The 17,805-nt window shown below is 41.9% G+C and overlaps 1 protein-coding gene across 1 annotated transcript in view; it reads right to left on the reverse strand.

Annotated features, from left to right (window-relative positions):
* LOC126335404 (serpin B6-like) overlaps positions 1-17,805 on the reverse strand; it is a 325,460-nt gene that overhangs the window by 272,544 nt on the left and 35,111 nt on the right. The gene's annotated exons all lie outside the window — the stretch shown is intronic.

Here is a 17,805-nt window from a genome sequence, read left to right on the forward strand (position 1 = left end):
GAAGTAGTAAAGGAATTTTGCTATTTGGGGAGCAAAATAACTGATGATGGTCGAAGTAGAGAGGATATAAAATGTAGACTGGCAATGACAAGGAAAGCGTTTCTGAAGAAGAGAAATCTGTTAACATCGAGTATAGATTTAAGTGTCAGGAAGTCGTTTCTGAAAGTATTTGTGGAGTGTAGCCATGTATGGAAGTGAAACATGGACGATAAATAGTTTAGACAAGAAGAGAATAGAAGCTTTCGAAATGTGGTGCTACAGAAGAATGCTCAAGATTAGATGGGTAGATCACATAACTAATGAGGAGGTATTGAATAGAATTGGGGAGGAGTTTGTGGCACAACCTGACAAGAAGGGACCGGTTTGTAGGACATGTTCTGAGGCATCAAAGGGATCACAAATATAGCATTGGAGGTCAGCGTGGAGGGTAAAAACCGTAGTGGGAGACGAAGATATGAAAACACTAAGCAGATTCTGAAGGATGTAAGTTGCAGTAGGTACTGGGAGATGAAGAAGCTTGCACAGGATAGAGTAGCATGGACAGCTCCAACAAACCAGTCTCAGGACTGAAGACAACAACAACAACAACAACAACTTTGGTAACTACAGATCAGTGTATCTTCAGTAACTACAGATCAGGATCTACAGTTAGAGTCTCGTATGACTGAATAGTTGTGCAGACTGTGGGGCATCCGTCCTTTTCTAAATATGACACATCATCTGCACTCTCACATGTCACTCCTTGCAGTGGGCAGAGGTGTTGCCATGAGTATTGCTGGGTGTGTATAGCACTAGCAACGGTCCTCTCTAGTGGAAATTTTGTGCAGTGAAAGCCTAACACATCCTACTGCCATTCTGCTTCTGTCTCCATGTGTGGCAGAATGTGAGTAATCAGCTTCAGCAACTGAGCTGAAACAACGTACATCTTGTGTCCAAGCACCCCTTCCTCATGTCCAAGGTGTCTAGCAGGTATTCGACCACAAGCATTGAGAGAATGTTATGCTGTGTGATGATACTATATGGTCAGGCTTACAAGAATGGTTTTTCAGACCTCATCAATTGCTATTGTGTTGCGAGCCAACCTTTATTATTTTGCTTAACAGCAGACCCTCAACTGTCTCTGTTCAACAGCTTTAACCAGCGTGGGTTCCACTAGATGAAAGAAGTGACGAAAAACTAGTTTATCAACAAGAGGATCTTACCTCTACCTCAGATAAAACGATGGCCTGCTGCCCTACTCCCCATTCCATTCAGAGAAAGTGCTGCACCAATGTCTTCACTTTGAGAAGACATCAACACCCCTGCTGGCTGTTGATACGGCTGACTCCTCCAGACAATACACTTCGTGCACAAACAGGTCCAGGATTAATGGTGGCTCCACCTTATCTAACTCGTACCTTCCAAGCTGCACACTGGCGGGGGGGTAGGAAAGGGCTGTATGGGACAATGAACTGCAAGGGCTATTTAGAGACTGAAGTTGAGACCAAGGAACATACTGTGCGTGTTTGTTTAACGACTTTATCTTAGTAACTCTTTTACCAGTCTGTTGATGGAAGCTTTAATGTATGTGTATTTCGCTGTCCTACGCGTTATGCAAATAAAGTGAATCAATTTCGTTATAAAAGTACACGAGTGTTATTGCATTTACTCATTTGTACAGAGTGTCACACAATCTTATTGCTCATTAATTTCATTTGTTGTGCAAGTTTACAATAAAATGGTTAACAAATTACATAGTTATCTTGATATCGACAAGTTTCAAGAAGCGAATTAAAATTCAAAGTGAAAGCATATTAATGATAAGATTCGCTGATCACATTGCTATCTGCAATGAAAGGGAAGAATAATTACGGGATTTGCTGAACGAAATGAACATCTGATGTGGACTGCAAGTAAAATAACGGAAGTAATAAGAAGTAGCAGAAATGAGAAAAGCGAGAAACTTAACATCAGAACTGGTAATCGCGAGATATCTGAAGTTAAGGAATTCTGCTACCTAGGCAGCAAAATAATCCACGACAGATGGAGCAAAATATACATAAAAAGCAGACTAGCACTGGCGAAAAGGGCATTCCTGGCCAAGGGAAGACTACTGGCATCAAACATAGGTCTTAATATAAGAAATATATGTCTGAGAATGTACGTTTGGAGCACAGCACTGTATGCAAGCAAGACATGGACTGTTGGAAAATCAGAACAGAAGAGAATCGAAGCATTTGAGATGTGTGCTAAAGATGAATGCCGAAAATTAGTTTGAATGCTAAGGTAAGGACTGAGGGGGTTTTCCGCAAAATCGGCGAGGGAAGGAATATATGGAAAACACTGATAACAAGAAGGAACCGGATGATAAGTCTTTTGTTAAGACATCACGGAAGTAGAGAGTGCTGTAGAGGACAAAAAGAGTACAGGAACACAAACATTGTAATAAATCCAGCCAATGATCGAGGACGTAGGTTACAAGTGCTACTCAGACGACAAGGTTGGCACAGAAGAGGAATTGGTGGCGGGCTCTGCCAAACTAGTCAGAAGACTGATATACAGAAATGTGTATATTGCACTCAGACATGTATCCTGATATCCAACCGTTGGTCATTCACGCTGGGAATAATTACAAAATCACATCATTTGGAATTTTCGTAGTTAAATGATATGTCTTCTTCTTAGTTGCATGTTAAAAAAAATCGTTATCGGATTCTGTCACAGCTGCATTTGAATTTGTCAATTTGCTAGATTGTTCAGAAGAAGCAGGATATCATTTGTGTAAACTATTTACTAAATCACGATTTACACGACCAATAAACCATTACAGATGCACCATGTCAACAACGAGTGAAGTGCACTACACGTGCAAACAAAGCTGATAATCGGTATGGTGGCTGATGGAAGCGGCCGTGAAAGCATTTCCCATTCACAGTCGCTCCCATCGACCACCACGCCGAGCGTCAACTACGTTTGCGCGAATGTCAGAACGTTTCTTGAAGCTTATCAAGACCTTAATTGTAAGAGTTCTTCAAAAAGTTTCAGCGCGGCCGACGTTCTGCAAACATTTTGCTCACGTGTACTCAGCCTAAAGGAGTTTAAAGCTGCAGTAGGCAGAATACGTGCTTTGTTGGTGCTGCACATTTTTTTGAGACAGATTCATTCTGCAGTGTTCTTCTTTGGCACGCCAGTGTAGACGTAGGCACAGAAACAGCAACATAAATAAATCCGTGCAATACGCTGACTCCGGAATTTTCCTGTGTGTGAGACGGTGTTTACACGATTTCAATTTCTTGGTTTGCATATCTTACTGGTCGTGTCGTTTTTGCATAATTTTTCATTTGCAGTATCAATACTCGTATGTATTGTTATATATTGCGAAATTTCGAACATTTGCAACTGCCACAATAAACTTGTACATTTATCCTGAATTGTAGGTTAAACTTAATTGTGCTCTTTTAAAATTTTTGAGAACATCAGGCATGTCTTCGCTCAAAACACTCATTCATTGTGTAATTACACAAGTAACAGGTTAATTCTGAGAATTTTCAGATGCTTACAAAAGTTACTAGTAGGAGTCTTTTGTATATGACACGTATTTCGTAGCAAATCAGCGTTTGTAGTTTACAGTTACTGCAAAAGAATACATTATCTTTGAATTTTATTGTAGATGAACGCAAATAAACGGGCGTTTTCGAGAATTTTGGAAGCTACCATTCTCCTTTGCATAACCTACGAGTAATTTGTAGACGAAGTGGTGGTATTATGGCCCCTGCAACAAAGATGGCCTCCCTTAATATCTTAATAGCATTTAGTTGTACTCTAGTGGTGATAGGTGGAACTAGACTACTAGTATCCTCACTGGCCTGTAGGAGCGCTGGAAGCAGGTCAGTACAGTGTCTGAGTGACAGTGAGGTTATATTTTTCAAGCTCCCGTCCAAAACTTTGAGAGGTATGTGAATTTCTCTTTATTAACGTACCATTATTGGTTACTACTTATATGTAAGCACCATACATACAACCTAGAAAGTATTGGCAACAGTTGCAAATAGATTAAAAGGTGTGGTATTATTTCCTTTTTAAGTTGTTTACACGAGTTTACGAATTGTAGGTCACCATAATATGGCCCCCATTGGTGCTTGTATTGTGGACCCCAGGGTCCATATTATAAGCAGTCCATAAAATGTTTTTAATTTTGTTTTCAGATGCCTGGGACTAATCTGGCACCTAAACCAGCCCCCAAAAGGCAGGCGTGGGATAAAAACAAAATGCGAGAGGCAGTGTCTGCTGTTGTAGGTAAAACGAAGGGAATTAAAAAAGCATTGAAACGTTTGCTGTCCCTAAAACAACTCTGTGCCGGTATGTGTGTGAGGCTAATACCTCACAGATGGCAGATGTTGAAACTAAAAAGCTTGGAAGAAAACCAGCTCTACCAACAGCCCTAGAAAGTGAACCAATGGATTAGTTACAGTATATGGAGGCCAAATTCTATGGTTTTACTCTATGGACATTCGAAAAATGGCCTACCGTCTTGTAGTGAGGAAAGGAATTGCATTAGACTTTAGAAATGAAATTGCTGGAAGGGCTTGGCTTGACCATTTTCTTCGACATCATCAAGATAAGCTTTCAATTAGAAAGCCAACCAGAATGTTGTATGCTCGAGCAAATAGCTTTACCGGTGAGAGAGTTAACTCATTCTATGACTTGCTACAAGCTGAGTACCAGAAACATAAATATCAAGAAGATTGTGTATGGAATGTCGACGAAACAGGACTTAATGTAGTTCAGACTAAGATACCACAAGTAATTGCAAGCCAAATTTCTTCTCTAACTGCTGCGGAGCTTGGGTCTCTAGTAACGGTCATATGCTCGATGAGTGTGAGAGGTCCTTATGTTCCCCCGATGTTCATATTCCCGAGAACAAATATGGCAGACGTTCTTATGAAAGGTGCTCCTCCTGGGTCAACTGGGAGATCCCACCCATCTGGTGGAAACATTTTGTTGAAAAAACGAAGTCACCAGGAACTTCACCTATTCTACACATCCTTGATGGTCACTTCTTCCATGTAAGAAATATCGATGTGATTGATGTGGCAAGAAAAAACTTCATCACCATTTTGTCACTGTCTTCACACACAACACCCAAACTGCAACCCCTGGATCATACTTTTATGGGTGCACTTAAGAATCACTACAGCGGCAATATTCGTCAGTGGATGCTCCATGAAAGCAAACCTGTTGGACCCTATGATATAGCGTTTCTCTTTTCCAAGGCCTACCTCCGGTGTACAACCAATATTAATGCAGTAAATGGGTTTAGGGTAACAGGAATTTATCCCTTAGAAAGAAATATATTTCAAGATGATGAATTCATCACTGGGGAAGAAGTCCCAATTCCTGTGCCTGCCGACCAACCAAAATAGCAGGAACCCAAAAAGAGAGTTCAGACTGAAGAGGACCTTGATGCTATTGAAACTGATGTCCATGAGCCTATTAAAATTGCTTTTAGTGTGTCTCCAAGGGCTAACCATCGCCTACCTGAGAGGATGAAAACATCGTCTCGTGGGCGAAAACCGTGAGTTGCTAGTCTTGTGACAGTATCTCCGTATAAAAACGAATTAGAAGCTTACATATAAGAGAAAAAAGCTCCAGCTAATCTTTGTGGCCGTGGACGCAGACGATGGAAATTAACAACTATCAAAAGGAACTTGACTTATGACATATCTCAGCCATCTTGTTCTGGAACCCAAACCCAAACTCATAGTATTGGGCGTGGTGCATCTGGTCGTGGGAGAGGCATTGATAAGAATAGTCGACAGTTAAAGAAAATTTTGATTAAGCAAGAAGAAAACGTCCGTGATGACTCAGATTTTGTTGACGATGACGTCATGGGGCTCTCATTTGGTTCTGGCGATTCTCCATGTGACCTGCCGGTTGGTGAACTCCAGCCAGATAGAAACAAGGCTCTTTGCCTATTCTGTGATGGGAAGATTCCAAATGATGTTCGTGGTGAATCATGGGTGCAATGCCTAATGTACTCTTTACGGGCTCACAACGAATGTGCGGGTGTGAGGAAAGAGGACTATGTTTGTGACTTCTGTTGCTACCTTGTACTTCTAAGGTTTTCGATTTCGTTATAAAGGTACTGTCATTGTATTAGTGTACAATATTTTATTGAAAAATAAACTAGGGGTCCATATTACCACCACTTCCTCTAATAAATCGGAGTTCGTGATTTAATTACTGTAGCTGAAGTTCCGACTAACGTATTTTGTTACATCTAGTTTTCCCATAAAAAGGAGTAGCCCCTATACATTACCCACATTTATCGTAACTTAACTCTGTTTTCGAGTTTGCCAACAACTATAATTAATCTTAATACTTTTCAGGAAATTAGTAATTTTTACCACAAGTTTTCGTGTTGCCTTAATAGAAATCTCTTATTTGCTTCAATTCGTGTAGGGAATTAGCAACGTTTTAGCTGGACAGATTGTAGTTGTTGTTGTTGTTGTGGTCTTCAGTCCTGAGACTGGTTTGATGCAGCTCTCCATGCTACTCTATCCTGTGCAAGCTTCTTCATCTCCCAGTGCCTACTGCAGCCTACATCCTTCTGAATCTGCTTAGTGTATTCATCTCTTGGTCTCCCTTTACGATTTTTACGCTCCACGCTGCCCTCCAATGCTAAATTTGTGATCCCCTGATGCCTCAGAACATGTCCTACCAACCGGTCCCTTCTTCTTGTCAAGTTGTGCCACAGACTCCTCTTCTCCCCAATTCTGTTCAATACCTCCTCATTAGTTATGTGATCTACCCATCTAATCTTCAGCATTCTTCTGTAGCACCACATTTCGAAAGCTTCTATTCTCTTTTTGTCCAAACTATTTATCGTCCTTGTTTCACTTCCATACATGGCTACACTCCATACTAATACTTTCAGAAACGACGTCCTGACACTTAAATCTATACTCGATGTTAACAAATTTCTCTTCTTCAGAAACGCTTTCCTTGCCATTGCCAGTCTACATTTTATATCCTCTCTACTTCGACCATCATCAGTTATTTTGCTCCCCAAATAGCAAAACTCCTTTACTACTTTAAGTCTCTCATTTCCTAATCTAATTCCCTCAGCATCACTCAACTTAACATTTGTTCACTGTCCTATAATACACTGCACCAACAAAACTGCTGCCCCACTGTGAATGCTGTTCTCAAACACGGCACGAGTTGGTTGTAAGCAGCTGGAAATCGCCCTGACAACGTCAAACGATTGGTAGCTGCTGCGAACTGGTGTATCAGAAGAGCTTCCGAGTATCGTGTACCTGTGATACCACTACCAGAGGTGTCTCAGTTACTGTTCTCTCCTGTGGATCTTTTCCCCTTTGCAGAAACTAGGATCTGTCATTACTCTTCCACTTGACAGCAAGTGGCGGGTCAATGGTAAATCTAGGCGTCTAGTACAGGGTGGATGGGGACTAGAATGGGCTCATTGAGTTGTACCGATAACTAAAGTTTGAGACGCCGTCTTTTATTGAAACTGAAACTGAGCCAGTAGGACTGACTTAACCTGTTTTTGGGAAACTTGCTTTGTCCAGTGTTAAGAGGAGGCTAACACAAAAGTGTGAGGGTCTATTAATCATTGGCGATTCAAACATATAGCGAATGATGGTACCCTCTAGGGAAATGGCAGTAAGGGACAGGAAAGGACACCATGTGCATTCATTGTGTGTGCCTGAAGGCCTCATTCAGCACACTGAAGAGACTATTCCAGAATTCACTGAGGGAACAGGGTGCAACCAACCGCAGATTGTTCCGGATGTTGGAACAATGGATGCTGAGGTCACACTTGGCTCATTTCAGCGTCTGGCAGAGACGGTTGAGAAGACCAATCTTCTGCCTGGAGTTTCAACGAAGCTCACAATATGCAGCATTGTCCCCAAAACTGATTATGGCGATTTGGTTCTGAGTCGAGTGGAAGGAGTGGAGCAGAAGCATCGAAGGTTATGTGACAATCTAGACTGTGACTTCCTGAACTTGCGCCATAGGGTTGAGAACTTAAGGGTTCCCCTAAATGACTCAGGTGTACACTACACGTCAGAGGCTGCTACTCAGGTAGCGGACTGTGTGGGATTCACACAAGTGCTTGTTTTTAGAATAGAGGACTCTCCGTGCAATCCAGACAATTGCAGCTGTAGGAAACCCGGAAGTATCAGTGCTAGATCTACGGTAATGCCTGCCACAGTTGAGAGTATTCAAATTTTAATGGTTAACTGCAGAAATATTCACAAAAAAGTGCCAAAGTTTGAAGCGCTCCTGAAAATCAGTGAAGCTCACATAATACTAGATACACAGTGAGATTTGTGGGGAAAATCTGTGAGTATATCGAAAGAACAGGCAAATGGGAAATGGACATGGTGTGTTTTTCGCAGTAGAAAAGAAACGCAAACCCATCGAGGCAGAAATTGAAGCTGTATGTGAGACTGTTTGGGCAAGACTCTGTATCAGTGGTAGGCATAAAATGGTACTTGGCTCCTTCTATAGCCCACTGACTCATATCCTGATGTAACCAACAGCTTCAGGAAGAACCTCATTTCGCTTAACGTGAGTTCCTCTGCCATACTGTGATTATCAGTTGAGACTTCAAGTGTCCAACAAACAATTGAGAAAATTACAGTTTTGTTGATGGTGAACGTGGCAAGTCATTCTGAAAAACTTTACTAAATGTCACCTCTGAAAACTATCTAGAACAGATACTTAGGAAGCTCATTCATGTGCAGAATATATTAGATCTAATGGCAACAAATAGACCGGCCTCTTTGACGATGTGCACATCGAAACTGGTATCAGTGACTAGGACACAGTTGTGGCAACAATGATTACCAAAAACACAAAGGACAATTAAATCAAGCAGAAAGATATATACGTCCAGTAAACTAGATTAAAAACCAGCATTGTCATATCTCAATGAACAACTTGAAACTTTCAGCACAAGGCAGGAGCATATAGTGCAACTGTGGCTCAAGTTTAAAAAAGTAGTTGACCATTCACTGGAATGATATGTACCCACTAGAACAGTTCATAATGGAAGAGACGCTCCATAGTATACGGTCACTGTAAACAATCTTCTAAGGGAACAGAGATAACTGCATAATAAGTGCAAAACAAATCATAGGACTATAGATAGAGAAGAGCTGAATGAAACGTATTTAGCTATCAAGAGTGATGCCTGCAATGACTACCGTAGCAGAATACTGTCAAATCATATTACACAATGCCAAAAAAATTTTCGTCGTATCTAAAGGCTGTTTGTGGCATCAAAGTTAGTGTCCAGTCCGTAATGAATAAGACAGGAACTGAAAGTGAGTGTAGCAAAGCAAAAGCTGAAATGTTTTTAACTCCATTTTCAAATGCTCCTTTACATAGGAAATTGCCCGAATTTAATCCTCGTACCACTGAAAAGATGAATGAAATAAGTATTAGTGTCAGTGGTGTTGACAAATCGTTAAAATTAAACAACGCTCCAGGCCCTGATGGAAACCCTGTCTGACTCTATACTCAATTTGCGGCTGAGTTAGCCTCCCTTCTGACTATAATCTATCGTAGATCTCTCGAACAAAAAACCGTGTCCAGTTCTTGGAAAAAAACACAGGTCACACCCGTCTGCAAGAAGGGTAGTAGAAGTGATCTACAAAACTACTGTCCAATATCATTGACACTGATTTGTTGCATTGTCTTAGAACATACTCTGAACTCAAATCTAATGGGGTAATGAATTGCTCGATGCTAACCAGCATGGATTCCGAAAACATTGATCATGTGAAAGCCACCTCGCACTTTTCTTACATACTGAAAGCTTTGGGTCAAGGCACTCAGGCACATGCAGTATTTCTTGATTTCTGAAAATCATTTGACTCAGTATCACACATGCGCTTACTATCAAAAGTGCGATTACATTGAGTATCAGGTGAAATTTGTGAGTGGATTGAGGACTTTTTGGTAGGGAGGACACAGCATGTTATCTTGGATTGAGAGTCATCGTCGAACGTAGATGTAACTTCCAGTGTGTCCCAGGGAAGTGTGTTTGGTGCTTTGCTGTTCATGTTGGATGTTAAAACCTTGCAGATAATATTAATAGTAACCGTAGACTTTTTGCAGATGATGCAGTTGTCTATGATGAAGTACTGTTTGGGAGAAGTTGTGTAAATATTCAGTCAAATCTTTATAAGATTTCATAGTGGTGCAAAGATTGGCAGCTTGCTTTAAATGTTCAGAAACGTAAAACTGCGATCTTCACAAAATGAAAGAAATGTAGTATCCTATGACTATAATATCAGAAAGTCACTGTTGGAATCAGTCAGCTCATATAAATACCTTTCTGTGACGCTTTGTAGACATATGAAATGTACTGGAATGATCCGGTAGGTTCAGTTGCAGGTAAAGCTCGTGGTAGACTTCAGTTTATTGGTAGAATACTGGGGAAGTGCAATCACTCTACAAAGGAAATTGCTTACAAATCACTCGTGCGACTGCTTCTAGAATATTGCGTGGGACCCATACTAAACAGGGCTAAATGGGATATTGAACGTATACAGAGAAGGACAGCACGAATGGCTACAGATTTGTTTGAGCTCTGTGAGAGTGTCACACGGGTAGTGAAGGAACTGAACTGGCACACTTTTGAAGATGGACATAAACTGTCCCGAGAAAGTCTATTAACAAAATTTCAAGAACAGGCTTTAAATGACTCTAGGAATATACTACAACCACCTACGTATCAATCACATAGGGATCGTGAGGATAAAATTAGAATAATTGCTGCGCAAGAAAATCTTTCAATCATTCTTCCCGTGCTCCATAAGTGAATGGAACGGAAAGAGACCCTAATAACTGCTATAATGATAGGTACATTTTGCCATGCACCTCACAATGGTTTACAAAGTATAGATGTAGCTGTAGATAAAGAGCGGAACATGTATCTTGTTTTTATTTTATTTTCTCTGAAGACACTACCATACGAATAAGAGCGGCCGGAACGTCAAAGACAATACGAGAACATCTACAGCCTTAATATTTACCAACACTAACTGAATAATTCTGGATGAAAAAAACTGATCGTTATTGGGGACCATGGAATCTGTCGAACCGCACTGGTATTTCAGGATCAAAATTTTGTAATTCCAGTCCATAACTTCGTTAGCTGTTTTTACGTGCTGATGGATTATTTTTCCAGATGGCATCGGGGAGTATCACCTCACAAGTGTGTTAAAACAAAGTTGTTTCAGTAAAGCATTGTTTGGAAGTGCGCTTCCACTTACGGCCTCAAACTTTCGCCGGAAGAAGGGTGCAAATGTCGTTATTGTTGTGGTGTGGATGGAGCTTTTCCTGTCACAAGACACATCATTCTGTTTAGTTTATACCTTCATTCTCTTCTATTGACAAATTAAATGAATTTTACTTACCGTAATTCTCCATGACATTTCACTTGCAATCCTTACTCCTACTTTATTTTGAGGGTTCCTACTGCTGTATTTAGCACTGTTGTGATCGTAAGAGCCGGCCGCGGTGGTCTCGCGGTTCTAGGCGCGCAGTCCGGAACCGTGCGACTGCTACGGTCGCAGGTTCGAATCCTGCCTCGGGCATGGATGTGTGTGATGTCCTTAGGTTAGTTAGGTTTAAGTAGTTCTAAGTTCTAGGGGACTGATGACCACAGCAGTTGAGTCCCATAGTGCTCAGAGCCATTTTTTTGATCGTAAGTACATTGATATTTTTGCACTAGAAAAACAAAAATTAGTACTGAACTCGAGGCCCTTCTCATTTTGCTGGGTACGGAGACAATCGTACAACCATAGCGGAAACGTTCGTGAACTTCAGTAGCAGAGACGTGGTGTATAGAAAAACGTTGAGCCCACAACATTCTTCATCTCGCCAAGAGCCTTCAAAAAGTGCGCATATACTATTGTTAAACGGCTTATTGTGTGATAAATGTTTCGAAATCATTGCCTCAATGCCATCTGCAGGCCCTCAAAAAAGACCACCGAAGATATGAAGTACTTTTTGTAGTCTGATCAAAGGCCCGTCTAGGGCTACCCCAGTCCTCGTCCTGGCCCTCACCGGCCTGTATATATAGCTACTAAGGTGCAAAAAAGAACTCATTATGATCTCGAAAAGCGACATCTATAAAACTGTAATTACTAATTTTCAGCAAATTCACAATGACGAATTTTTCTGCAAACTTAGAAAAATTATAGCTTTCCTACAATGTCGAGCCATGTAAGCCATATAAAACGTATACATACTGTTTCAGTAAACATGTCTCTCCTTCCAGACAACTAACGATTCTGCTTCAAGGTTATATAGAAATTAAGACAAATGCACCTACCGTGTAACAAGACCGCGTTTTGGGGTGGAGGTAGTCCCAACGGATCTGCAGTGCGAAACTGAACAAATAGTCTCTATGCACCAGGCCCATGCATAACCATATTGGGTATGGGAAATCTACAGAGAAAAATAATAGGGACACCATTGCTTTGTAAGGTTTCGCATCTGTAGCAGCACCATCATTTAGGATAGGGAAAGTTAGTTTTGTGCAATATTTTGAGCACACGTTACAGCAAGGTGCAGGCCAGATAGCAGTGACTTACACATACCAAGAGTTGCGAAGTAGAATAGAGTCCACAGAGCCGTCAAAGTGCTGAAAGAGTATACATAGCAATTTTGCATATCGCAAATCACAGGCAGAAGGGACCCACTGGCCAACCTAGTGTGTTCTGATTACGTGACACGAAGCAGCGCATATGGCAAAACAGAGGCACACAGCCGCGTATAAATAGGTGCGGGTTTCTAACGAGATTCATTCAAGTGTGGCAGCTCTCCTAGATGGCAAGGCGTGTCACACCATCAGCTACAGGCAGCATCAGGTGGCGTGCCAGCATTCCAGTCCACGGCAGGTCCCTGGTTCGACCCTCTGAGGCTGAAGTGGCGTCCATAGCGAGCCAGCAGCAGGCCACTCCACAGCTCGCTACCATGGGCAGTCATCCTGGCTTCCAACACAGGCTGGAGGCATCCCGAGGCTAGGGCAGCAGTCACAGCCCCGCCGTCGAGAAGCACCCGAGCGGCGCTGAGTCAGCAGGGACGAACACCGCCGAGCCAACTGCCAGCATCCTGATGATGCATAACTCTGCTAGCGTACAAAGCCGACACCCAGAGAGTGCGTGGGTCGCTGAGGCAGCCGTTCCGCATCAAGCCGTTCCCCAGGCAGCAAAGTGGTGTCCTCAGCATTGCGGGGCCCGGGACCCGGTGACGCAAACCGAGGGGAACATGGCACTGTAGCTGGAAACAATAAATCACTTGGAACGCTCGGAGGAGGCTTAATATGGTGGCGTCTACCTCTTCCCGCTACATCTAGTCATCCTGATACATTCGGTGGCAGAAGCGGCCCCTACACATCTGTACTGTGTTTAGGTCACCTGAGAACTGCAGTTGCGCTGATGCATATGCCATAATTTCCTGTGAACAGTGTGACACCCACGCAGACATAAGATTTGCAGTGATTGTTAAGGTCGTAGATTTTCTCATTAAAGTCTTCTACTTTATGGCGGAATTGCCTAAATCTGCAGTTTAGAGGAATCACAGACAACCGTTTCCATGCGTATATGATAATTGTGTGATGAGCAGGGAGCTTCATAGGTTGGATGTATTTACTGGTTTCAAGAGGTACGTTTCGCCATGAGCGCTATCGTGGTACTTTTTTGAAGCTTAGAGCCAACTGTGGTTTGGCACCATCTGTCCTCATAAGCGCTGTCTGAAAGGCTCGGCCGTCGATTTTATACACTTTTTATAGCCGAGGTGGTGGCACAGCTAGTCCGACTCAGAGCTTGACGTTCCTTTCGACAGAGAGCTGTAAAGTGCAGGACCTACAGAAGCACGATCGGCCATCTAGCGATCATGTTAAAACACATCGGGTGCAGATTTTTTGTAATCCATACATAGTATTCCTGTTTATATTCATTACGTTCGTGTAATAGAGTTCTGTAGAAACACGTTACTGCAATTGCAAGGTGGGGTAATTCACCGTATGTAGCTTTCTGCACTGTGTTATCTGCGACGGAAAATTCAGTTGACTGAAAAAATAGCAAACATGAACAAAGTAAATGAGTTATTAAAAACGCCATTTAGCGACAGGACTCTCAGCTAGAAAACACTAGGTGGCCACTCCCAAATCAGAATCTGTAGCTGCAAAGAAAAAAGGCAATGCCGTAAGTTCGATCCACAAATTTACCAAAAGAAGAAATGGATTTGTGGTTGTGAAGAAAGCAACGTTGTTTTTTTTGTTTTTCTTGTGTGTTATTTAGGGGAGATGTTCATTGGTGTAAGACCGAAATAACTGATATCGGGCATATATGGTCTAAAATGAAAGTACATGAAATGTCAAAGCAACACATGAATAATGTGCTTAGTGTTTCATTTCTGGGCGAAACCAACATTTAGCAGAAATCAGTTCCGCAATATAGACAAAAAGTTGACAGCCACAACAAACGTGTAGAAAAGAATAGATATATATTGAATTTACCTGTAAACTGTATTCGGTTCTGTGGTGCTTTGGAACTAGCTCCCAGGGGCCACGATGAACCTGATGCCTCTCAAAATAAAGGAGTTTTTCGCAAGCTAATTCAATTCAGCGTGGAGCTGGACAAAGATCTTCAAGTTCATCTGATTCAAGCATCAGTGTTCAAAGGCCGTTCACAACTGCAATGCACGTGGATGTGTACTGTGATGAAGTTAGTAAAAAACTAAAACGAGCCGATTACGTTGCAATAAACGAAAGCACATGTGCCTTGCGAATTTCAATTGGTTATTGTTTTGCGTTATGTTGTTGAGAGAAAACCTGCTGAAAGATTTTGGAACTTTGTTAATCGAGAAAGTCAGAATGCTCATACTGTAAGTGAGAGTATTCTGAAAGAAACTGAGCCATTAATTGGCGATGATCGAGCAAAACTAATAGTTCAGAGTTACGACGGTGCAAACGGAATGAGTGGCAAGTCGAACAGGGCTCAGAAATTAACTAAAGAAAAAGATCCAAATGCAAACTACATCCACTGTTATGCGCTTCAGTTCAACCTTACCACTACAGCATCCTCTGTCAATCGCAAAGCCCGCATCTGTTTTGCACGCTTTCAGGTAATTCTTTCTTTTCTGACTCGCCACAGAGATCAAAAGTGTCGCATAGCATTATTCAAAAAAGCTTGCCCTGTGTGTGTGACAAGATGGAATTACCATTCGTGAGCAGTAAAAGAAGTATTTGAAAACAGGGAAAAATTTTACTACTGTTACAGAATTCACTGAAACAAGTGAGAGCATAAACCTATTTTCTACTATTGAAAAAGCTGGTTCATACAAACAAAGACAGCAAGATAACGATTTCATTTTCTGGCTATCATTTTTCATTAAGATAATGCCTCATGCAGACGTACTGTTTAATCAGCTTCAGAAAAAGATAACCAAACCAACCACAGCAACGCAAGACAACCAGAACTTTGAAGCGGTAATGCAAAACATCAAAGATGACATTGGCTCCATCCTTAACGAGATTAGTTTCGAAAATGATGGAACGATGCCTGCCGAGAAGCCACGGATTCTTGGTTGGGCATAAAAAAAGAGATGCTTTGGAATCGTGCGATGTCGTCCTATCTGAAATAAAATTACGTTTTCAGTTCACTGGACGCCTCATTGCAGACAACTTGTTTAATGTAAATCAGGTTGACAAATACGTCACAGATTTTCCAGACATGCGTCTTGAAATGAAAGACACATATATATTTCTGGAAAAAAGAAAGTTGAACGATGAGCTTCAAGTCATTTTGGAGCATTACAACATACACAGAACTCCTAAAAAATCATCTGCGGCATGCAATCAAATCAAAGCGACACGGATTGCTGTCAGCAGGTGTACTTTTGCAACATGACAATACAAGGCCCCTCACTGTCCGTACAACAGTTGCAACAATCACAGACCTGCATTTTGAGCGTCTTCCTCATCCACCATACTCACCAGACCTTGCCGGAAGTGATTTCCATATGTTAGGACCACTCAGAGACGCATTGGGAGGAAAGAAGTTCCGTTTTGATGAAGAAGTACGCCACGCGGTGCATGAATGGTTGCGCGGACTACCAAACTAATTTTTTTCTAAAGGAATTTATGCACTTTGTAAGCGCGCTGGAGGACTTGCTTCGGGCGTGGGGGAGATTATGCTGAAAAGTGGTACAGCTTTGTACCACTTCTGCACAATAAATAATATTTAAAAAACATTTGAGATTTTCATTTTACTAACCCTCGTATTACACTGTACGAATAACGATGAAATTTGCCCCGCAATATACTGAGGTGACAAAAACAGAGGGACGCCTCCTATCATCGTGTTGGACCTCTTTTTGCTCGGGGTAGTGCACCAACCGGATGTGGCATCGCTGGAAGTCCCCTATAAAAGTCCTAGCCATGCTGCCTCTACAGTAGTCCATAACTGCGTAATTGCACTATTTTGTGCACAAACTGACATATAGATTATGTCCCATAAATATTAGATGGAATTCATGTCGGGCGATCTGAGTCGCCAAATCATTCGCTCGAGTGGTCCAGAATGTTCTTCAAGCCAATTGCGAACAACGGTGGCCCAGTGACACGGAGAATTATCATCCATAAAAATGAATTAAATAAATGGCTGCAAACGGTCTCCAAATAACCATTTCCAGTCAATAGTCAGTTCAGTTGGACCATAGGACCCAGTCCATTCCACGTAAACACAGACCACACCATTATGGAGCCACCACCATCTTGCACAGTGCTTTGTTGATAACTTGGGTCCATGACCTCGTCGGGTGTTCGCTACACTCAAACCCTACTATCAGCTCTTACCAACTGAAATCGGGACTCATCTGACCGGGCCACGATTTTGCAGTCGTCTACGGTCCAATCGATATGGTTACAAGCCCAGGAGAGGCGCTGCAGGCGATGTCGTGCTGTTAGCAAAGGATCACGAGTTGGTCGTCTACTGCCATAGCCCATTAATGCCATATTTCGTCGCACGGTTCTAGCGGATATGTTTGTCGTACGTCCCACATTGATTTCTGCGGTTATTCCACGCAGTACTGCTTGTTTTTTTTAGCGCTGAGAGCTGAACGCAAACGCCTCTGCTCTCGGTCGTGAAGTGAAGGCCACTGCTCTGTCCATGATGAGAGGTAGTGCCTGAAATTTGATATTCTCGTCACTCTCGACAATGCGAATCTCGGAATTCTTAATTCCCTAACGGTTTCCGAAATGTAGCATACCATTCCGCATTGAAAGCCTATTAACACCCGTCGTGTGGCCATAATCTCGTGGCAAACCTGTTCACATGAATTACCTGAGTACGAATGACAGCTCCACCAACACACTACCGTTTTCTACCGTGTTAAAGCGATACTACCGCCATCTCTATATGTGCTTATTGCTATCCCATGACTTTTGCCACATCGGTGTACAATTAAAATATCACATTTCGATTTGAATTGCTTTCCATTGATGGTGATATTTCTAATTCGCACATTTGCTACAGATAATAATTTGTTGTTGTTGATATATACTGATCGTTACAGTAGCATTCTGAAACATATTTTAAGTTTTGTACTAATTACTGAATATTAGGATGTTCATGTATTTAGCGCAACGTATCCCTGGCAGCGATCTCTAAACCACAGTAATCGAGCGTAGAGATCACTGATTCTTCACCTTGGTTTCATGACTAACATATCTACGACACTAACAACTGTTATGTAACATCCGGTTCGGCAGGGATG

Source organism: Schistocerca gregaria, chromosome 2 (genome assembly GCF_023897955.1).
Source record: "Schistocerca gregaria isolate iqSchGreg1 chromosome 2, iqSchGreg1.2, whole genome shotgun sequence".
NCBI lineage: Eukaryota > Metazoa > Arthropoda > Insecta > Orthoptera > Acrididae > Schistocerca > Schistocerca gregaria.